General features: G+C 51.7%; 1 protein-coding gene across 4 annotated transcripts in view; it reads left to right on the top strand.

The window, feature by feature from the left end:
• Positions 1-2422: 2422 nt before the first annotated feature.
• Adcy7 (adenylate cyclase 7) overlaps positions 2423-23116 on the top strand; it is a 57320-nt gene continuing 36626 nt past the window's right edge. For 2 of the 4 annotated variants that reach the window (XM_060392274.1, XM_060392271.1), the window contains exon 1: positions 20491-20712. The gene's annotated coding sequence lies outside the window, so the exon portion shown is untranslated. Of the gene's footprint in view, positions 2717-20487; positions 20713-23116 lie in introns of those variants that run through there. The other 2 variants (XM_060392272.1, XR_009594613.1) reach the window with 2 other exon arrangements.

Raw genomic sequence — 23116 nt, 5'->3', positions numbered from 1 at the left:
TTTTGTGTTTGGGTCTTTTGCCTGCATGTATGTATAAGAACCATGTGAGTGCCTGGCGCCTGCGGAGGTCAGAAGAGGGTGTCAGGTCCCCAGGAATTTGAGTTTCAGATGGTTGTGGGCCTCCTTGGTTGCTGGGAACTGAACCTGGGTCCTTTGCAGGAGTAACCAGTGCTCTTAACCACTGAGCCATCTCTCCAGCTCCAGACATGAAGAGACTCTGCTTGTCCCAGATAAGGTGCCAACAGTAGGGCAGGGGAACAATGGCACAGCTTGGTGAACCACAGGATTACTTATAAGAATGTGGTGCCCCCCCCCCCCAACAGCTGCATTATTAAATGCCTGCACTGCCAAGGGGACAACCTGAAAACTAAAACATCCATGGATGGATTTTTCCCACTCAGCCTTCCACCTCCTAATAGCATGTCCTCAGACTACACAGCCTGGTCATGCACAGCTGGGTCTGTGAACCCCCATAATTCCAGCACTGGACATGGAGGTGATGGAGACAAATGGATCCTCAGAACTCACTGACCAACTACTCTAGCCAAACATAATTCCAGATTCAATGAGAGACCATTTTTCTCCTCCTTCTCTTCCTCCTCCTCCTCTTCTTCAGACAGGATTTCTCTGTGTAGCCCTGACTACACTCTGTAGACCAGGCTGGCCTTGACCTCAGAGATCCATCTGCTTCTGCCTCCCAAGTGCTGGGATTAAAGGCATGCACCACCATCACTGCATGCCTCAAAATAATAATAATAATAATAATAATAATAATAATAATAATAATAAGGTAGAAGGTCTAAAGTGATGGCTCAGAGCTTAAAAGCACCTGCTTCTCCTGCAGAGGACCCAAGTTTGGGTTCCAGAACCCACATGGCAGCTCACAGTTCTAACTCCAGCTCCAGGGGATCTGATTCCTCCTTTTGGCCTCTGCAGGCACATACAAGACATCCATGCTGGTAACATACTCATACACCTAAAATAAAGATAATTTTTTTTAAAGTTAGAAAACCAAGTGTCCCAGCCCCACTGTGCTGAGTAAGAAACTCAGGCCCTCCCACACAGTGAGTGCTTCCAGTACACCTTTGGGAGACTCTAGTGTTGGCCACAGCTTGGGTTAGAGTGTCCCATCACCCAGCAGAGGTGAGGACTGTGAAGGTGCCAGCTGCATGTGCTAAGGCAAGCATCCTGTTCTGCTCCCATTTTCCAGCTCTGTTTTCTGGTACGCTGTCAGGCTGATCGTAGGCCTGTGGGATGATGACGTACAAATGACAGAGACCGAAGTCATAGTATCGTTCTCATCCTACCCACCCCAAATAGCTGAGGACTCCTTGTGGTCTGTTAGGAAAGGCCAGAGGACATGCCACCTCTGCACCAAGTCACCCCTCTACCCATTTTGGAGTTCTGGGACCAATTAGGTGGGTTCCCTGTGCCCTGGCTTCTGTTGATGGGGTGGGGCTGCTGAGATCCTGATGAGGGCTGCCGTCTGACCACTAACAGGGTCTCTTGGGAACTGAGGCCAGGGCTCTTAGTGAGGAAACCAGCAGGTTCCGGTATAGACAGCAAGTGTCACCTTGGCCATCACTCTGGCATGCCAGAAACAATGCCTGGTCCAGTCTCGGGGAGGCTGGGCAGGTTTGCGGAACACAGCAGTATGAGCCTCGGTTGGGACCTCACTGGCCCCCTGGAGTGGAAGTTAGATGATTTCAACCAACTGTGATTTCTGTGTTGGGTCCCAGGGCTGCTGTGGGAAGCAGAGCCATGACCCACTGGAGTCTTCCTTCTTGCACAAGAAGGGTGCCTGGTCCCAGAGTCCCACTAGATCAGACAGGTTCCTCCCCTCTGCTTGTTCCAGGGTCACCTGTGTGCCGGAAGCCAGACAATCAGGACACCCCCGGGTAGATCTCATCAAGGCTGAGTTGACTCTGAAAAAACGTGCACAGCAGATGCTCTGAGCACTTCCAACAGCGTGAAAAGCCATTCACAGACACAAGAATGAAGGGACAGAAGGCCTGGGGAGTGTCCCCAGCTGAATGTCCTGCTGGGTGGGCTTCATGGTGACTCAGACTTCTTGCTTGCCCAGCCTCAGAAACAGGGTGGATTTTCTTTACTGGCCAACTCAGGTGCCCTACCGCTGGTTATAGGGATCGCCACGAGATTACACATCTACTTTATTAGGCTGGCTTTGTCCTCCAGGTCAATAGCCTTGTGCTTGTAAAACAGCTGGGTGGGCGGCTCACCTCAGACAGTACCAAGAGTTCAAGGTCTGGATGACAGAAGCTTGGAACATCTACATTTGGCAGGAGATTATTAGTTGCAGCCTGGAGCCTTCCAGAAACAGGGGCGTGGCCAAAGGCCAGGCGAGATCTGAAGGAAGGCAGCTGAGACATCACTGTCTGGTCTCCTCGGATGTGGGAATGGGCCGGGCGCCGGGGACCACGTGGGAGAGGTACTCTGGGAACCCGGAGATGTAGTCTGTCCGCTGACCTAAGGCTGCGGGCGTGGCTCTCTCCAGGACACGGTCTCAGGGGCACGGTCTCGGCTGAGCGCCTCTGGTAACAGAGGTGGAGACGGCTACGGCGGGGACCCTGTGGGGACTTTCCTGGCCTGCGCCTCGAATAGCCAGGACGACCAGCTGGGGGCGCCCCGGCTCTCGCGGCCGCGGGCGGGCACTGCAGCGCGCCCGGGTGCTCGGCGGCGGCGGCGGCGGCGGCAGGTGAGAGCGAGCGCGGGGCCAGAACGTGCCGGGGTTCGGGCGACGGGCGTGGCTGTGGGGTCCTCACCTCGATTCCCGCGGGGCAGGACGCACAGGGTGGTCATGGGCGGCTCGGTTCCAGCTTCTCCGGCCCGGCCGCGGGACCCGGCCAGGCCGCCTCCGTCCCGCGCTTCCCCTCCGAAGCTTCCTTCCCAGTCCCCAGGGGAGACATGGGAGGCGCGAGGCACTGGACACTGGGGCGCCGGTTCCCGCACGCCGCTCCCTTGGATAGCTTGGGCTCTTGGTGGTAGGGAAGAACTGCTCTGTGGCTAGGGGCTAGCTAGCCAGGGGTCCAGGTGGTCCGCTTAGAGTGACTAAAGGACACGCTCATTGAGAGCCATCATCCAGATGGAGTCACCAGGAAGCTGGACCCCACTAAGGGGATGGAGTTCGGAGCGGAGACCCCCACCGGCCCCGCATGCCTTCCACAGCAAGGTGCTGAGGACTGGCTAGCTGCCTGGATGCCTTCCTCAGAATAGCTGCTGTCCTAAAGAGGTCCAGCCCAGAGCCAAAGCTGGAGAGGAGAGTAGGAACTGAGTCAGTGATGCTGGCCGGAGGGTGGGATACGACCAGTAGGACTGCCTAGCCTGTGGTGTGGCCCAGGGGACTGGCGGGGCAGCCAGCTCTAGGCCCACAGACAAGGGAACTGTTGGAGCAGGGGCTGCTTTTACAAGTGTCAGGGCTGCACAGAGTAGGACAGTTTGTGCGCTGTTCACTCGGAGTTTGGTTGGACAAGAAAAGTCAGTCCCCAGATCTGTAAGGAGCTAGACCCACTCGGAAGCAGCTGCTGGGCCTGTGCGGGACTGGCCGGCAGCCTCCTCTAGGTGAGTTGGGGATCATTCTCTGTGTGGACAGATACTCAGAGCCATTTCCTGTGGTGCTGAATAAAGGCTCCCCAGGCACTAGGCCGTCTGTCTCCGTGTTCCATGCTCTTGGGATTTGGGGAGTGGACGCTCTCCTGGAGCCCTCCACAAAGGAGTCCACTATGCCAAAGGGCCCTGAACATGCCTTGTGTTTACCATGTGTTAGGCCAGGTTGGAATCAGCAGCCCTGTTGACAGTTGGGGAAGCTGAGGTCATTCAAGTCTCAAGGCAAGTCAAGCCAGGAGCAAAGAGCAAGGCCTAGTCTTCTGGCCTTCTCAGCTCATTCTGACATGGCGCTGATGTGTCAGATTTGTGAACTCAACTCCCACGCCCAAGGCAGTCTCCAGTGGGCCTGAGGTCACCCGAGGAGAGGAAGGCCACATTGCTTGCCCAGTGCCTGCTCACCTCTTCCTTCTTCCTGTATCTCCTCTGCTCTTCCTCTCACTTCTTGAGTGCCCCTCTTCAGTGGCTGGGCATAGTGGGTTGGCCTGTGCTGGTCCCTTACTGAACTCCGTGAAGGAACATGGTGGGCCTACCAGTCCTACCAACAGGGCAGACAGGTGAGATAAGTTAGTCTCAAGTGGTCCTGCACTCCTCTGGATGATAGGGGAAACAGGTACAACTTGTCCTTGGCCTCAAATGGCTCATACTGCAGACTGGCTCATCTGTGGAGTGTGGTCTTTGTGGAGGAAAGGCAGGGAGGAGAGGCCCATCTTTCCTTCTATGTTCATTCTGGTGAGTTTTTGACAGCAGACCTGGGCATGTGACACTTGTCTTTGCGTGGAGCTGATGTATCTGCTACATCTCCCACAGTGAGGTCATGAGGTGCTTTGTTCTCAACAGAAAGGCCTGGGACACAGGCAGAAGGCACAGCTGGAGGGTCCGCCAGGATCTGAGATGTGTGCTGCATTCCCTGATGGGAGGAGGCTGGACAGAGGGTAGATGGGGAGATAAGTGATTGCAGGTTTCCTTCCGGGGGACAGCAGGTCAAGGACGGAGGTGGCAAGGCTAGTGACAGCGTTCATTTGGGAGCCAGTGCTTCCTAATCCACAAAACGGTGGGTGGGGGTCCGATTTAGGTTCTGGGACAGTTCCTGCCCTGCAGGCTGGGCTGGCACTGGCCCACAGTCCCTCTCTAAGGAGGCTTAGTGTGTAGGCTCATCCCAGGGACTGCCTCTATTTTTCCAGATACTTCAGACTGAACCTCTCTGCCATCTGCAGTGTCGTCAGTGCCATGGCCACCTCCCCACCTTTTTTCTGCTGTTTCTCCCTCCCCTTCTGGGCAGCTTTAGCCTGCTTTGGAAAGTGTTCAGGCCCTGGCTTCACAGCTGGCCTCGGCATTCCCTTCAGCCTGGTTGGTCTGTGGGTCAGAGAAATGGCCTGGGGCCCCTGGGCTTTAGGCTCTGTCTCTTAGGCGTTTCTCCTCTTTTGCCTTTTGAACGTAGTGGCCTAGACTGCTGCTGCTGCTGTTCTAAGGGAAAAGGCTGGGGCCCAGGCAGTGGAGTACTTGCAAGTAGGAAAGCAGGGAGGGCTAGTTGTGGTGGCACACTCAGGTGGCAGAGGCAGGTGGATCTCTGTGTTCTAGGTCAGCCTGGTCTACAGGGGAGTTCCAGGACAGCCAGCTCTTCTGTGTGTGTGTGTGTGTGTGTGTGTGTGTGTTGTTGTTGTTGTTGTTGTTAAGACAGGGTTCCTCTGTGTGCCTTGGCTATCCTGGAACTTTCTATGTAGACCAGGCTTAGCCTCATACTCAGAGATCCACCTGCCTCTGCCTTCCAAGCGCTGGGATTAAAGGAGTGTGCCACCCCCACCTGCCTGAGAGATGGCATCTCAAAGACAAACAGAACAAAACAGCTGAGGGCTGTGACATACGCTGTAACGCCAGCACAAGGAGGGGGAGACAGGCTGACCCCTCGATTTGCTGCCTTCATTCTCTGCTACTTTCCGGCCAGTTGGAGATTCTGTTTTCAAAACAAGGTGGGTCTGAGAGATGGGAGAATAGGTTGGCTCCTTTACGTGCGTATGTATGTACATACACCCCCACTCGCCCACACACAAACAAGAAAAGGTGGGCACCTCTGGCCCCATTCATCCTCGGTTCCCTTTATCCTGGGTTTACATAGATGGGGAGTCTTCTCTGCCTGAGCACACCCTTTCTCTTCCAGTGGCTAATGGGGGGGGGAGGGCAGTGGCACCAGGCCCGTAGCCAAGTGTGGGAGCTGAGCAGGACCCCAGGTAGAATGCACAGAAAGGTGAATGCTAATGAGCACCTGCTGAGGGGGGTGTCTGGGCAGCTGCCGCCTGCTGCAGCTGGAGTGTAGCCCGGAGCGAATCCGGCTGGCAACAGATGCTGCTGTTTGCACTCTGAGGCCTGGAGACAAGTGCATACCCTACGGGGGACCCCTCAAGCTTAATCCCCCCACACCACACCTTCCCCTGGAGTGTGACAACTGGGCAAGTGCTTCGGTCTCTCTGATCCTAGTTTCTCATCTGTAAAATGGAGACAATAAGAAAAAAATTAAAGGCCAAGCAAGGCCCAGCTCCAAGCTGAAGGATGTGAAAGGGAGCTGGGAGTGAGCTGCAGCGTGGGAGCCCAGGACCGAGAGAGCTGGAAAGGTGAGGGCGGTGCTACTGAAGTGAGGTGTGGGTGTTTCATGACAAGAGCAGTGTCCAGCCTGGGCAAGACTCTGGGTTCCATTCCAGTACCCTAAAAACTACACACACACACACACATACACACACACACACACACACACAGAGGCATGCACGCATGCATGCACACAACTCACACAGAAACACACAACACACACAAGAACGAACACATGCACGACTGTCAAAGAGATCTGTGTAGACAGACAATAAAGAAAATGGATCAAAATAGGACAAGTACACAAACCTGGAGGAAGAATATAGAATTCTTCTTTTTAAGACTTTTCTGAGCGGAGAGTGGTGGCGCACGCCTTTAATCCCAGCACTTGGAAGGCAGAGGCAGGTGGATCTCTGTGAGTTCTAGGCCAGCCTGGTCTACAAATTGAGTCCAGGACAGCCAGGGCTCTTGTTACAGAGAAACCCTGTCTCAAAAAACAAAACAACTTTTTCTGAAAAAAAATTTTTTTCTCCTTAATTTTAAAATATCAAGGTCTGTTGTTGAGTTTGTGATCTTTTGCTCTACCTGCTGAATGCTATGATTACAAGCGGGCAACAGCATTGCAGTATAAACTTTGAAATAAGTTCTTTCTCATGCATTTGTGGTCTGAATGAAATGGCATTCATTTTCCCTCTGGAAACAACATAAAGGCAGGAGCCTCTACCTGCCCTGTCCCCCAGTACCCATCGGCTCATAGCGGGTGAAGGAAGACAGCCCCGAGGTTGCCCCCAGGACAGCAAGGCTCTGTCCTTGTGTTAGTGTTTTGTCATCACTCGTGCTGACTGGCTCATTGTCAAAATAACTGAGAGACAGATCTTAGTTCTCTGTGTTCCAGATCACAGCTATTGAAGCCCAGAAAGGCCAGTTACATGGTTTGCTCAGGTCCACACAGTGGACTCCAGGACATCCACAGCACCAGATTGCTCAGAGTTTTCTTTGGATTAATTGCTACACAACCACCAATTACACAAAACCACCAGTTTCTAGTTTCTTTTGCCAGTTCAGAAGGTCGGTGCCATTGGCCATGTTGGGGCGCGTGGCAGTCATTGGCTGAAGCACAGTAGCAGTGACTCTTTATAAGCAGGCTTTGGCTGGCCAGCCTGTCAGTGTCGCATGGCCCCTGGAGACTCTGGGCTTGCCGTCCTTGGGGCAACCCAGGGCTATCGTCCTTCATCTGCTGGATGGAATGGTACTGGGGACTGCAGGGCAAGCGGAGGCTCCTGCCTTTATGTTGCATTGTATTCCAGTTCTCCTTTTGTCCACCCCAACTGAATACTTGTCTCTATAGGAGGGGTGGGGCTAGGGCTCACAGAGGGCCCAGGCTGTGGTTTGGGCCCAACCTTGGCTTACATAGGAACTAGCCACTTCCTGTCTGAACTTCTGGGTCATTCTCTTTAAAATGGGGACACACGCATCTTGGTGCCTCCATCAAGGAGCATTCTGCCAATGAGATGTGGACGTAGGGCTGTGGACACGGCTGGTCCTAACATCCCTGGGAACAGGGTCTTGTGTCAGGAAAGGGGCTCGTGGGAGTAGTTTCCACAGGCATGGTGTACGTGGCCCTATGGGTGTGCGTTACAGTTTCTACCTCATGGAAGGACAAGACCCTGTGAAGATGGCGGGGGCGTTTCACTTGGTGAGTGTGGGGTGTGACAGAGAGGGAAACTGTGGCCTTCAGCCAGGCCGCAGTGTGAGGGGTGGATGGGGAACATCTTCTGCCTGCAAGGCGTTGTATCATGTTTCTTAACTTAGGTTGGCTTTCATTATCAAATTCCAAAAACACTGTAATTTGATTATTGAAATAAAAATCAGAAACTACAGTAATAATGTGGGAATAAAACCTTACAGCCACCTTTTATTCCCTTCCTTTTCGGGGTGATTTTTGAGATGGGGTCTTAAAATGTATTCCAGGTTAGCCCCAAACTCTTGATCCTCCTGCCTCAGTCTCCCCGAGTTCTGCGATTACAGGTGTGCACTAACATGCCTGGATTGGGTCTTTACTCTCTAAAGTAAAGAATAATGTTGGATACTGGAATATGTCGTTTTAGCCCAGTTCTTTTTTTCTTTATCTTTTCTTTTAAGATTTACTTATTATGCGTACAGTGTTATGCCTACATGTCAGAAGAAGGCACCAGATCTCATTATAGAGGGTTCGGAACCACCACGTGGTTGCTGGGAATTGAACTCAGGACCTCTGGAAGAGCAGCCAGTGCTCTTAACCGCTGAGCCGTCTGTCCAGCCCCTAGCCCAGTTCTTCTTAACTGGGCCTTTGTATGTTCATGTGCACACATATGTCTATTCTTTCTCTCTCTCTATCACACACACACACAGAGCCCTGTCTTGGCTACTCTGGAGGTTGAGGCAGGAGGTCCACAAGTTCAAGGGCAGCTTAGGCTACAGAGTGGGTTTCAGGAAAGTCTGGGCAACTTTGTGAGACCCTGTCTCGAACTAAATGCAGAAGGCGAGTCTCGAGAGAAAGCACAGTGCTTGCTGTGCACGTGTGAGAGTGTGCCTGGGTCTCCAGCATCCACACGAAAAGCCAGGTCCAGGGATACACACTTGTAACACCAGCATCCAGGAGATGCAGGAGACAAGAGGGTCTCAGAGTATGCTAGCCAGCCAGGCTAGCCAAATTGGTGAGCTCTGTGTTCAGTGAGAGACCCTGTCTGGAAAAAAAAAAAAAAAGAAAGAAAAAGTGGGAAATGGCTGCAGGAAATATATCTCGGTGCCAATCAGCTTCACGTAGGTGGGCATACGTGAAACGACACTAACTGACTCAGAGAGTGAACATGCCTAAACAAACACCAATCAAACAAAATAATCAAAAACAAAGCTGGGAATATAGTTTAGTGGCAGAGTGCTTGCCTAGCATGTGTGAGGCCCTGGGTTCAGGCTCCTGTACAGAAGAGGAAAGAGAGAGCATCAGAGCTTTCTTGATTGTTCTCACAGAATGCCATGTGGCCGTGCTCTTTGTGGAGTTGGGGACTAGAGTCTTAACAGTTTTCAGACAGACCAGCATTCAACCAGGGCAGTTTGCTGGTTTTCCTGAACCCTGCAGCTGGTCATTAAGAGTGTTCTCAGTATTTTTCTTATCTATCTATCTATCTATCTATCTATCTATCTATCTATCCATCATTCACTTTACATCCTGGTTGTAGCCCTATCCTTTTCCCCCTCCCAGTCCTACCCTTCCTTCCTCTGTTTTCAGTATTTTTCAGTATTTGTTATTTTTAATTATATTCATGTATATGTGGTGGTGGTGGCAGTGAGGGGGAACTATTTTGCGTGTGAGTGCAGGTGCCTGAAGAGGCAAGAGGGATGAGGTACCAGGTGCACTGGAGCTGGAGTGACAGGTGATTGCAAGCTGCTGACATGTGTGCCGAGAACTGAACATAGGTCCTCTGGAAGAGCAGCCTCCACTCTTAAATGCTGAGCCACCTCTCCACCCCCCTTTCAGAATGTTTGTAGTTAGAGCTCTGCTCAAACAACCAGCAGCCATAACTTTACATGCAGTGGGAAACCCTTTTTAGGTTAAGCTAAAATGAGTCCATTTCTTGATACAGCGGTGGCCGCAGACAAATATGCTTTTATGCTAAGCTATGTCTGGGGTGTGGACATTGCAGGCTCTGAGGGCTTTCTGCTACCTGGCAAGCTCCTTTGTGGTCAGGCGATGAGACAGGGAGGAGCTCCTTCGAGAGGGCTCTGCCAGAGCAGGCATGAGCTGCTGCTGTCAGGGCTGGAACCTGTAGTCTGAGCCCAATAGGTGAGGCGCAGGCACGGGGAAGGTAGCTAGTGTACTCTGGCTGAGAGAGGCAGAGGCTCTGCAGCTTACTGTGCTTCCAGCAAGACGGTCTTGAAGCTGGGGGAGGCTACGTCAGCCCATCTTGCCTCCAGCTGCGAGCAAGGCACCCTGGCTGAGGCCCTGTTGAGCCACCTTCCCTCTCAGGACCACACATTCCTCACCTGTAGAAGGGGCCCAAAGTCATGGGGATGAGACAGTAGGCCTCAGAGTTCTGATGGGAATGTGCTTCAGCCTTCATGATGGAAAAATGAACGCGTGCAGAGTAATATGGTTACACCATAGACTCATCCTCAGCCTACACATCCTGGCTAGCCCCAAGTCATCTCTGCCCACACACTTCCCCTTCCAGACAGCGGATCAGTTCATCCGCAGAAGTTGGAGTCTGTTCTGTTTCACAAACAGATAATACTTCTGGACCACACACATGACCCCTCCCCACAAAATCTGTTAAAACTGATAAAAGAATGCAGTAGAGACAGGATCCACACGCACGGCAGTCATCTACGCCTCCACACACTCACAGCCAGAGAAATAAATCCCATCTGTAGCAGCATCACTGCCCAGAAGCATCTTAGCAATGCATTTAGCCAAAGGAGATGAAAGATCTGGAATTTATCAAGTACCCATGAAAGAAGCTGAAAAATAAATGGAAATATATCCCATGTTCATGGATCAGAAGGATTAATATTGTTGAAATGTTCAAATTGCCCTAGGTGATCTACAGATTGAGTATTACCTCTATAAAAATTCCAACAGTTTTCACAGAAATAGAAAAAAAAAAACCCTGTAAAATTCATGTAAAACCATAAGTGACCCCATATAGCCAAAGCTATCTCAAGCAAAAAGACTCAGGCTGAAGATACTAAACATCTTGGTTCCATACTATGCTGCAAAACTTATGAAATTAAATTAGTATGGTATTGGCACAAAAACGGATTTGACCAATGGAAATGGATAGGAAGAGCTCAGCAGTGATTATTACTGATTATTACTGATTCCTACCAGATGCCAAAAATACACAAAGAAAAAAGGACAGTGAAAACTATAAGAGCATGAAATTAGGCTCTTATCTCACACATTTTACACGCACGCGCGCGCGCGCACACACACACACACACACACACACACCATCCCAAGAGGACTATAATACTTCTTGAAGAAAAGAGAGAGAGAGAGAGAGGGAGAGAGAGAGATACTGTAATACTGCTCTGGGAAATACTCTGGATTTTAATCTCAGGTTATGGGATCACATCAGACTAAAGTTTCTGCATGGGGAAGGAGGCAACCATGGGGAGAGATGGTGTGTGAACGAGGGGAAATATTTGCAAGGTGAACATCCAGTAAGGGGTTAATATCCAGACTATGCAAGATAGTAAAATAATTGCAAGATGTTAAAGAGCCTTATTTAACAAAGACAGGGGCATGCATGGGCACGAGGCTACACGTGAACAACCAACACACACTAACATGTGCTCGTTACTCATCAGGAACGCACACATGCAAAACCACAAGGAGAGGCTACGTCACACCTGTCAGAATGGCTATTAGCAAAACAGTGAGAGATGACTGTTGTCAGCATGGGAGGTAGGAAACACTTGTTCAGGGCTGGTAGGAGTGGAGTCAGTGCAGCCATTATTGAAAACCGAGAGGAAACTTCTCAAGAAACTAGGAACAGAGCTAACACCCGATCCAGCAGTGTGTATATAGCCAAAACTCTTTAAAAAAATATCTATTTATTTATTTCACAATTTGTTCATTATATACCCTGATTAAAGCCCCCTCCCTCAACTCCTCCTGGTCCCTCCCTCCCTCTTCCTCCCTATTCCCTTCTCCTACTCCACTGAAAGGGGGCATTCTCCTCCTCTGCCATCTGCCCATAGCTTGTCAAGTCTCATCAGGACTGCCTGGATCCTCTTCCTCTATGGCCTGGCAAGGTAGCATCACCAGGAGCGAGTGATCAAAGAGCAGGTAACTGCCTTCATGACAGAGGCAGCCCCTGCCCCCTCACTCAGAGATCCACATGGAGACCCAACTGCCAATCAGCCACATCTGAGCAAGGGGTCTAGATACTCCCCATGCTTGGTCCTTGGTTGGTCTCTGCAGGACTCCCTGGGCTCAGGTCCTTTAGCTTTGTTAGTCTCCTTGTGGGGCTCCTGTGCCCTCCATGTTCCTCTATCCCCACCCCTCTCTTCTTCCATAAGACTCCCTGAACTCTGCCCAAAGTTTGGCTGTGAGTCTCAGCATCTGCTTCAATCCCCTGTTGGGTGGAGCCTTTCAGAGGACCCTCTTTAGTAGGCTTCCATCCTGTTTCCTCTCTTCCGCTGCTTCTGGTGTCTATCCTGTTTGCCATTCTGAATGAGATTTAAGCATCCTCCCTAGGGTCCTCTGTAGTGTTTAGCTTCTTTAGCTCTGTAGATGGTTCTCCTATATTATACGGCTAATATCCACTTACAAGATCAGGTAAATAAATTAAATAGTCCTATATCCCCTATATCAGCCATCAAAAGCCTCCCATCCAAAAATAAACCCAGGGCCAAAACTCTTAAAATCAGTTTGCTAAAGAGACACTGTCAATGCTCCCATGTCTGCAGCAACTCTGTCTATCATAGCAAAGTATAGGAGCAGCCTCAGGACCCATCAGCAGATACACGGTGGAGGAAATGTGGCGAGTTGCACAGTGAAGTACTGTGTGGCCTCTGAAAGGAGGACATTCTGCTATTTACAATATCCATGAAAGGCAAAGAAGCACAAACGCTGCTCACTTTCCCTCTTGTGGGATATAAACTAATCAGCCTTGGAAACAAGGAGGAGGTGGGAGAGGTGGGGAGGCAGGCCAAAGGGAACAAGCTCTTGATGGAACAGTCATTCAAGAGCGCAGTGGCCCAGTATGGTGACTCTTGTTCATAATGCATATGTCCAACTTACAGGGGCTTGCAAGTGTTCTACCAGGAAAACCAACAAATATTGAGCTCATTGTGGTGTACACGCCCCAGCACTCAGGAGGCCAAGGCAGGATCAGGAGTTCAAGGCCAGCTTGGACCACTTGTCTCAAACAACAAAATAGGCAATTTTTTAGTATTTAAAAAAAATCTGGATCCTAAAAAAAAACAAAAAAAATCCAGATCTAGATTAGGGGTGGTGACACATACCTTTAATCCCCATACTCAGGATGCTGAGGCAGGAGGATCTCTATGAGTTAGAGGCCAACCTGGTCTACATAGTGAGTTCCAGGACACCCAGAGCCACATAGTGAGACCCTGTCTCAAAAAACAAAAACAAAACAAAAGTCCAGATCCAAACGGGTCTTGTGAGAAGGTTAATGTTATATTTCTCATTTGTTCTGTATGTGTGTGTGTGTTGATACTCATTTCTTATTTCCTGCCCATATCACTTGCAGCTTTTCCCATGACAGTAGTCTCCTATTGTGTTCCTGGTCCCCTGGGGAACCCTGTCAGTTGGCTTGTTTTTCAGTGAAACTGTGCTCCATACAGAGCAGAGAAGTTGGCTGGCAATCTTCTGGAAGCTACCTGCTGGGCCCTACTGGTAGAATGCTGACAGACACTCACTTCCAGACCTTCTTCCCATGAGGACCAATCTCCACTTTTTCCCCCCTTTGGTTTTTCAAGACAGGTTTTCCCTGTGTAGCAGCCCTGGAAATTACTTTGTAGATGAGGCTTGCCTGGAACTCACAGAGAGATTTACTTGCTTCTGCCTCCGTAGTGCTGGGGAGATTCCCAACCCTCACCTTTAACCAGTTTTCAGCTGCTGAGTGTGGTGGGGTTTGAAGAACCTCCCAGTGAGAGCATCCTTATTCTCTGTTTTTCCTCTTTTCCTCCCAGGTTACCCATGGCAGCTTTTTCTTCTGCTGTTTCCTTCTTTCCCTCTTTCCCTCCTACCTTTCTTTCTTTCTTCCACAAAACTGAGGCAGGTGCCCTGCCACCGGACCCCAACCTCCTCTTGTTAGCTTTTCTTTCTTTCTTTCTTTCTTTCTTTCTTTCTTTCTTTCTTTCTTTCTTTCTTTCTTTCTTTCTTTCTTTCTTTCTTTCTTTTTCTTTCTTTCTTTCTCTCTCTCTCTCTCTCTCTCTCTCTTTCTTTCTTTCTTTCTTTCTTTCAAATGTGCGAGGGCTGGGATGTGGCTCAGTTGGCAGAATGCTTGCCTAGTGTCTAGGAGGCCCTGGGTTCTATCTACAATACAACATACACAGGGTGTGGTACAGAAGGGCACAGGATTAGGAGTTCAAGGTCGTACTCGGTACCTCAGAGTGTTCAAGGCCAGCCTGGGCTAGAGACCCTTTCTTAAAAGACAAAATAAAATGTAAAGGCTAAATGATGACATCAAGAAATAAGTTTTAAGGCCTGAAATATCTTCTTCCTGGTTTTTCTTCCTATGTGGCGCTGGGTGTGAGCCAGGGCTTTGTGCACTCCAGGCTGCAGTCCTTGCTTGAGCTGTTTCCTAGGTTCTGATGGAGAGGGATGTGGTCCTCCTCCCTGCCCTCCCAAGGTCATTCTGGGCTGGAGACAGGAAAGGCCAGGCACTTGGTGGGGCTCTGCTGCCAAATCTTTCAAAGGAAATCAGGCATTTGGTTGGCAAGACCATTGCTCTCACATCTGTTCTTTTCAGAGTCTCTGCTGTTACTCAACAGACTGTGACCTGGGCTGCCCTCTCCCTTCCGCAAAAACTGTGTCTCCCCAGGCTGGCCCACATCTGGTGCTCACAGAGCCATCGGGGGTATATGGGGCTCTCTTCTTACCTCTCTTGAGACTAGGCCAGGTAGCAGGTGTGGCATTTCCTCGCAAGCAGGGACGGTGGAGCTGGATTTGGGAAGGTGTGCTGGTTAGCAAGATGGGCATTTGGAGCTGCTTTGAGGACCACCAGTGACGTGGAGCCAGGCTTTTCCTTAGTTTGTCATGGCTTGCACGAGCCTCCTAAGTCCCTTCCCTTTAGAAACCTTGCTGTCTGCCTGTGGGACAAAGGCAAGATGGGGTCATTGTCTATGTGCCCAGCCCAGACAGGAAGGGATCCCTGTGTGTCCCTGAGCCCTGGCTGGGAAGAGTTGGTCTGGAAGAGGTGAGTCTAAGCATAGGAATGCTTCTTGGACCTCAGGGAAAATCCATCTGCAGGGAGGCTGTGACAGGACCACAAGGCTGGCAAGCCACCTCTGGCTGGCCAGAGCATGGTAGAGCTTGCATCGTGGGGACCCGAGGCAAGCCTGCTGCTGGCTGCAGAGTGGGTTTTGTACTCCTGCACCGCATTGTTTCGGGAAAAAAAAATCTGCTATAGTTCAAGAGGCAGAGACACCACGAGGTTCTGAAAGTCTCCAAGGCTGGCAGCGAACCTTCTGCAGGGGCAAGAGACCAGCGGTGCTTCAGGCCCTCCCGATCAGGCAGGGCTGCCACGGGAGAGGGGGAGAGACCAGTCTTTTGGAGATGTTTCAGACACTCTGCTCCACCCGAAGGGAAAGAAAGGAAAGGAGACATAACATCCTTAGACTCAAAGCCCAGGGGAGCTCTGGGAGGAGCCATGCGTGGCTGGACCCAGGGGCTCCAACGGCCGTGAAGGCTGCTCTGTCTAGAGCTCCAGTTCTTTCATTTTGAGACACTTCCCAGGGGCAGCACTCCTTCCCTTGTCTGTTGCCATGCAGTGATTGACTCTAGATTTCCCTCGGGGTCAGTGGTCAGATCTTCAGGCCTAGTGGCTCTGGCCTGGGGTCAGCTGAGGTTGTAGCCAGACTGCCCATGGAGCTGACAGCCCGATAGAAGACGGGATCCGCTCCCAAGGTGGCTTCCTCTAAAGGGGCTAATCCAAGAGAGCAGCCCTGATGGATTTCCTGACCTCAGAGGTCACAGGTGACTTCAGTAATGTTTAATGCCCTCCCCCACACTGGTCACACAGGGAATGCGAGCTATGTCAGGTATGAATCCCAAGAAGCAGGGTCCTTGGTGGCTCACGTGTTAACAGCCTTATGAACTGCTCTTTGTAGAAACCCTGCTCCCATGTAGGTCTCAGGGGCCCACCTAAAAGTCCCATGTCTGCCCCCTTCCTTGGCTCTTTCTGGTACAAGTACACCTTGGGCTGGCTTGACCCCAGGACCGGGTCACTGCACAGAGGGCCAACACTGCCTGTTCTCTGTGGAGGGGCCTCTGGCAGTGGGCCTGGGGCCCAGAGCAAGGCTCCTTGTACCTGACTTGACAGGGTTTGTAGTATTTTGACATGACCAGGAAGGAAAAGGGCCGGGAAGAATGAAGCAGTTGGATAGTAGCATAAGGAAGACAGGGTGGAAAAATGAGTAGGGCTGAATGTTGGGGTCTGCCGGGCTGAGGAAGGAGACTTGATCCTGAGACAAAAGTTAGCCATGTAAAGTCTGTGAGGAGAGTAGGCAGGAGGCGGGCTCCCAGGTTCGAAACTGCAAGGAGAACACCAGCCAGCACCCGGGCCTGTCTCTTTAACTGAGCACTGACTACGAACCTAAGCCCTCATAGACTCTCAGCCAGTAATGCAGCATGGCCTTAACTTTACAGCCGCTCGCTGGAATGCTGTGGCTTGGGTGAGGTCACACACGGAAGCTCTGTCTGTGGAGTTTTGTTGCTCCAGGTCAAGGAACTGGGCTGGTGTGAGCGTCTAGTCCAGCTGATTGCTCAGAGTGTGGTCAGCCCGTTGAGGGTGCTGAGCCCCTGAGGCAGGGGAGGAAGACAGTGGCTGTGAGGCTACAGGGCAGAGTGAGGGTGGTTTCTCTCTTCACGCCTCCCTGTGCAGAAACTGCCCAGAGTTTGAAAGGCACTGGGGTGCTGTGGGGTTTCTCCCGTGGGGGCGGGGCTCCACATCTGGGCTCTAAAAACTGGGTCATGCTGTTTGTTCAGCACTCGGTATTATTTGTTGGCTGGTTGGTCCTTGCCCAACCAGCATGTGGTGGCAGCCCCACCTTGGGACCCCTTTCTGTGGAGACCAAACTCTTCCTGGCACAGATGAGATTATTTTCCTGAGTTGGGACCCCAGATCGCATGGTGGAGCTTTTCAGATCTGCGTGCCCTGCTTCTACTGTGGCTCTCTTCACCATCCTGCTGCTTCCTGGCCTGGGCGCTCTTAAGTCAGTTTTCTATCTCTCGCCCTGGAGAGGAGGCTGGGTGGAGCCCTGGACGGAAAGGCTTAGTGGTGGAACCTGGAGAAACCAGTCTCCCTGTCCGATGCTTTCCAGGCCTGAGGATGCCAGGGGAAGTCTGGGGGAGTTGGGGGGAGATGGAGTGTCCTCGCAGAAGGTTCGGGGACCCTGTGGGTCAGGGTCTGGGGGGCCTGAGGACCCGTCTGCCCTAAGAAGGTCCTGCCTTACTCCCAGGGAGGGTTGAGAGGAGTGGTTGAGGGTACAGCTGTGGAGTTGGGCAGAGGTGACACCTGTTCCCAGTCTTGCTTCTCAGAACTGTGTGCACTGCACAGTCTGAACTCCCCTCATATCCTTCTGAGGAGGGGGAGGGGCCAGACAGAGCGGAATTGATGAGCTATGCCTGTGAAGTCAGCCTGCTGCCCAGAACATGGGAAAGTGTCAGATGTAACCATGGGGGCCACCAACTTTAGTGCTGAGAGGACCTCAGGAGAGATGAGGCCTGGGGTGAAGGGAGCCAAGTGTGTCTAGGGAGCCATGTCCTTCAAGGACAGATAGACAGGGGAGAGCAGGAAGCATGGCTGGGTTTGTTACCTCTCACCTCCTGTCATCTCTAGATGGTCCAGCCCTTTTATCTCTCTTCCCTTTCATTTTCTCCAATGACCAGGCTTCTGTGTTCTCTTCTCACTGCTTCTGGGGTCACCTTTCAGAGTTACCAGTGGGGTAGAGGGCTCTTACCTCCATTAGCCTGAGAACACCCAGACCCCTGGGCCTTCCGTGCCCAGAGAGCTGGAGCCAAGCCAGTCCTCTCCTGGGCTTTTTCTGCTTACAAGCTCCAGCCAGGGTCTGGGTCCTCCTCTCCTCCTGGCTGCATGCTCCTTTTGTTAGGACTCAGTCAAGTCTTGTCCTCTGGCATAGGCCAGGTCTGTCAGTCTTATAGCACCCAGCATCAAGCCTCCTGAATAAATGGATGTTTATCAGTGACATCCAACAAAGATGTGCAATTGAGATAGTCAAGGACCCTGGTGTGAGCAGGGTGGAGGAAGAATTATTACTGCACACCAGTATGTGAGCACCAGAGGAAGAGATAGCACCTCCTTGGCCCCAGAAGGTCCCTTGTTTCCTCTAGTGAGCAGGCTCCCTAGGAGCACTGCCCCGGGGACACTGCGCTTCGCTTCCCTCTGTCGGTCTCTGGTCATTGTGTGGTGACCTCTGATCAGCGGTCCTTCCTCCTTATGTTGTGCAGGCCCTCGAAGGCTTGTTTATCTCCTCACGGTTGCAGGGCAGGCAGGCTGTTGTTTGCCAGTCATGGTTAAAGCTGCACATTTGTTGTATGAACACCAGAATGGAGTCGCGGGGGAAGCGTCTGGTTGCCTTTTGTCTGCACACCAAGCGGCTTTCCAGTGTCTCCACCCCTGGTGGTGGGATGAGAGCCGGCAGCGCTCCCCGTTCTTGTCAACACTCGGTGTTTCCCCTGACTAATGTCCAGCTGTGCTAGCGGCACAGCAGAATCTGTGTGGCTCTAATTCTCTTCTGGTGCTGAGCACCTTTCTAGGCACTTACAGATCATTTAAGCAGCATTTGTGTTGAAACACCTGTTCAGTCGCTTGTCTGTTTTGTTTGCTATTATTGTTTGCTTGCAGCAGGGCCTCACTATGCTGCTCAGGCTGACTGGAAACTCCTGAGCCCAAGCAATACTGAGCATTACAAGTGTGTCCCATCATGCTTGGCTGGTGCCTGTCTTTTAATAGGACCAACTGCCTTTTTTTTTTTTAACTATTATTATTATTATTATTATTTTATTTTTTTGACAGTTCTGTATGGTCCTGACTGGCCTAGAATTCACTCTGTAGACCAGGTTGGCCTTGAACTCGCAGAGATTTACCTGTCTCTGCCTCCCAAATGCTGGCATCAAAGAGGTGTGCCACTATGCCTGGACAGTTGTCTTTCTGATTTGTGGATAATCTATTTTTTAAATGTTTTATTACATTTTTATTTTGTGTGGTGTTCATGTGTGCATGTGTGTGTATTCACATGCATATTCTATGGTGCACGTGTGAGGGTCAGAGACAACCTGTGGGAGCTGGCTCTCTCCTTCCACCATGTGGGTTTCCAGGTTGTCAGGCTTGGCACCAGGCTCCTTTGCCCACTGAGCCATCTTGCTGGCTCTGTGGGTGATCTTTGTATATTCTGCCGGAGTCTTTCCCCAGGGGCCTTGCCTTTTCTCTTCTTCAGTGACCCTGTTTCATCTTTGCTTCGGCACACCCAGGCCCGGGGGATTAGTTGCTCAATGAAGGATGTACCAACATCTGGCTTCTCTGTGAAGTTCCGCTGCCCTCCGGTAGCTTCTGTAACAGTCCAGAATCCTGTGTGGCTCAGCAGCAGACCTGTAGACCACCCTTACCCCACATACCCCACATACCCACCCCTGCACAGGGACTGGCTCTGAAATCCCATCCTGGTACTGGGTCAGTGTGCTCTGGATGCTGGGCACAAAGGGTGTAGCTCTCAGCAGTGTGGGGAAGACAGCCCGCAGGAGGAAAGGATGGCAACTGGGAGCTGCCCCAGGAATGTCCCACATTGTGGACGTGGGAGACATGCCTTGCTTTAAGTGGCTCAAGAGTGTCTAAAGAAAACATAGAAAATAATTGCAGGGAAGGATGTCTGAGGACCAGGGGCTACCCGCTCCCTCTGTCTTAGGAGGCTCCTGCTCGTTGCCTCCCAGCCCTTTGCAGTCTGTTGTATATCTACTGCTGAGCACCTGGTGACCCCAGTGGGAAGTGTGGCCTGACGTTATAGAAGGCAAGTCAGATTTGAGTCCTGGGCTCATGGTGACCATGGCTGCTAAGGGTCTTCAGGCTCTGCTGTTTTGGAATCAGAATCCTAAGGCAGAGCCTGGACCTCGCTCTTACCCTAGCTCTTGCCCTAGCTCCGACTAGGGACAGATGTGAAGTTCAAAAAGATCTGTGACCTCTTGGATGGGTGCCCCAGGCCATCAACTCATTACAGTGGAATGAGTCCAGCAAAGGAAGGGGCCTGTCTGGGAGTGGCTGGGCTGGAGGCTCGTGCCAGGCTGTCAGCTTTAATTGCTCAGTAAGGATGCGTCTGCAGTCTGGTTGGAGCAGTCGTTTCAGGGCTTCTAATGGAGCTTTTCACTTCTTGTTTCATAATTTTTTTTTTTTAAAAAAAAATTGTTCCAGCTTCAAGATTCAAATTTCCATGAAGTCATTGGAGCTGGGAGCCTGGCCTGGCAGCTCCTCCACTCCTGTGGCAGGCAGGCTCGCAGGCTGGGAGAGGGGCCCTCCTCATAGCCCCACCACAGCCGGAGCTGAGCAGAGCTGAAGGCCGGGCCTTCGTTAGCCCTCTGCCGCTACCGCTGCCGCCGAGCAGGAAGTGGTGGGACCCAGATGTGACTCACACTCGTTAGGTAGCCTGGTGGAGAGAGCCTTCCCATGTGTGAGACTGGACGCCTTCGGAGCTAGGGCATCGAGGGCCGGCCACCTCCCTGCAGGCACAGAGCTTGGCTGGGCGGCTTCAGTGTTGCGGAAGAGCAAGGTAAAGTGTGATTCGGGGGGTGGATGGCTCCTGTTCTTCGGCCTGGGCCTGGGGGAACAGCAGACAGGCCTTGGGCCCCAGGCTGGTGGGAGGGGGGTGAGCCCAGGCCTGACTTTTGGTGGGCCGGGCAGGCTGGTGGGAAGAGGGGGCCTCCTCAGCCTCCTGGGCAGAGGCAGCTGGTGGGGCAGCTCCCCAATGGGAACCCAGACAGCTTGGCTCTGGCTTTTCCCAGCCTGGCTTAAAAAACGGTGCTGCGGGGCCTTAGGCAACGGTGCTGATCACTTGAGGCTGTTACCTGGAATTCTGGGAACTGCATACTCTTAGACGCTTATGTTTCTTTCAAGGTTGTGATTTTTACACTTACAAGTACCCCTTGCTTTTCTCACAGAAAATAAAAACTATCAAGCAATCTTATTAAACAAAACAACAAAAAATAATTCTGGATGTGGGGACTTAGGGTGGGTGGCTCAGTGGTAGAGTACTTGCCTAGCAGGCCTGAGGCAGTGGGCTTCATCCACAGCACCAAAAATACGAGAGAGAGAGAGAGAGAGAGAGAGAGAGAGAGAGAGAGAGAAAACATTCTAAAAGAGATACACACTTACTTAAAAGACAGAAAGCCAAGATGTGTAAGAAAGGGGAACAATTTCTTTCCCTCTGTCCAGTGTCTAGGCTCCAGGTGGGCCATCTGGAGGAGTGTCCCTTGCCTATGACACAGCGTGGAACAGGTGCCTCTTCCCTGTTCAGAGCCAGGCATGGGGGCTATTCTCCCTGGCCAGCCTCTGAGAGAGGATGGCATGGTGTCTGGCTGTGGGACTAAGATGGATCTCAAAGGCTTGGACCGGAGGCCACAATGTGGACTGTTTCTGTCTAGCAGGCTCTCGTAACCATGAGTTGTGACCAGCTCTCAGCTCTAACTGTACAGGCGATATGAGGGGTGGTCTGGACCCATGGGCCCCAGGGTGTGAACCACGTGGTGGCTCAGGAGGGCTTAGCCTGTGTGTGAATAAACACATTTAAGATTTAAGTATTTAATCTTTGAGTGAGGTTTTTTTTTGGAGAAATAAAAAACAAACAAACAAACAAACAAAAAAAAAAAAAACATGTAGAAAGATACTGACTCTGGCATGGAATGTGTTATTGTCTTGGAGAGTGGAGAGACCCAGCGATGAGGGCTGGGTTTCAGAGGAAGTCTGAAGCAAGGCACGCTGCAGGAAGCTCAGGGTTGAGGTCTCTTCGTCTCTGCATTCTGGGGTTCCCTGTACCAGGTGTCTGTGTGGGGAGGGCTGGCAGGAAGGTTGCGGCGGAAGGAGGAAAAGCCCCATTGTGAGAAGTGCTGTGTTCTAGAGACTGACTTCCAGGGTTAGGAGGGGCTTTGAGAGTCCTCCATGTTAGGTCTTGGCTCCAGGGCTCTATGGAATGGAATGGTGAGGGGGAAGGCAGGAGTGACAGGCAAAGGCAGCTCTTGGGAGGTAAGACAGATGCCCTTTGGATGCTGTCGAAAGGATGTGTGAGCGCCCTCGCAGTCTGTGGCAATTTCTTTGGCCACATGGTCGAAGTCATTCACTGCCAAGGTCACAGAAAAATCAGAGACTGGGGTGTGTGGAGTTCTGAAGCAAGTCTTTCCTCCTCTAGTCCCCACCTGTGTGCTACAAGGGTGTGGGCCACCACACCTGAGGGTGAGAGCGGGGTCAGGACACCCATTCCTTCCTGGTAAGTTACAGGGTCAGAGCAGAGAACGGGGGGACTAAGGGTGGTGGCCTCCCTGGCTAGGTGGACACTTAGCTTCCTCAAGGAGAGAGAGGTCCCTGTGTGACCACGTGTGGCTGCTGTCTCTGGACACACTGTGAGATGACTAGGTCACATGGGACTTGCCATATGCCAAACCACCTGAGTTCTTAGTTGGGCTGAGCCTTCATGGCCATGTGGTTGTGTCCAGTGTCAGCAGAGAGGTACACTAGGACAGTGCATCCCCATCATTCCACCGTTGCTTGGGTCACCCTGAGTGCTGAGGTAGGCTGTCCCTTGGTGCGGCCTCTCCTCCCTCCTGCTCTGGAAGACAGAATTGTGGGGTCCCTCATACTAAGCAGATGTGAACCCTCCCTCTCCCCTTGCCCGGTACAAGGTATTGCTTAGCCCAGCAGTGATCTTGGTTTTCCTGGGAGCAGGCAGAGGGGGGTCACCAAGGGCCCATGTCACAGCAGGCGCTCGTTACTCAAGCCCTTCAGGCCTCAGGAGGGAAGCATTCACTGAAATAGGCAGGCCTGTTTAGATCAGAGCTGGGGTGAGTCTGATCTGTCAGCCAGCCACATCTGATCAGTGGCCAGAGGAAGGGGTCAGCCGGAGGTCATCAGGCTCCCCACCCCCATCCAGCAGAACTCCACTGTATGGGACCAGCAAGGAGTGG

Source organism: Meriones unguiculatus, chromosome 10, assembly GCF_030254825.1.
Source record: "Meriones unguiculatus strain TT.TT164.6M chromosome 10, Bangor_MerUng_6.1, whole genome shotgun sequence".
NCBI lineage: Eukaryota > Metazoa > Chordata > Mammalia > Rodentia > Muridae > Meriones > Meriones unguiculatus.
This window is presented reverse-complemented; position numbering and strand designations above follow the sequence as displayed.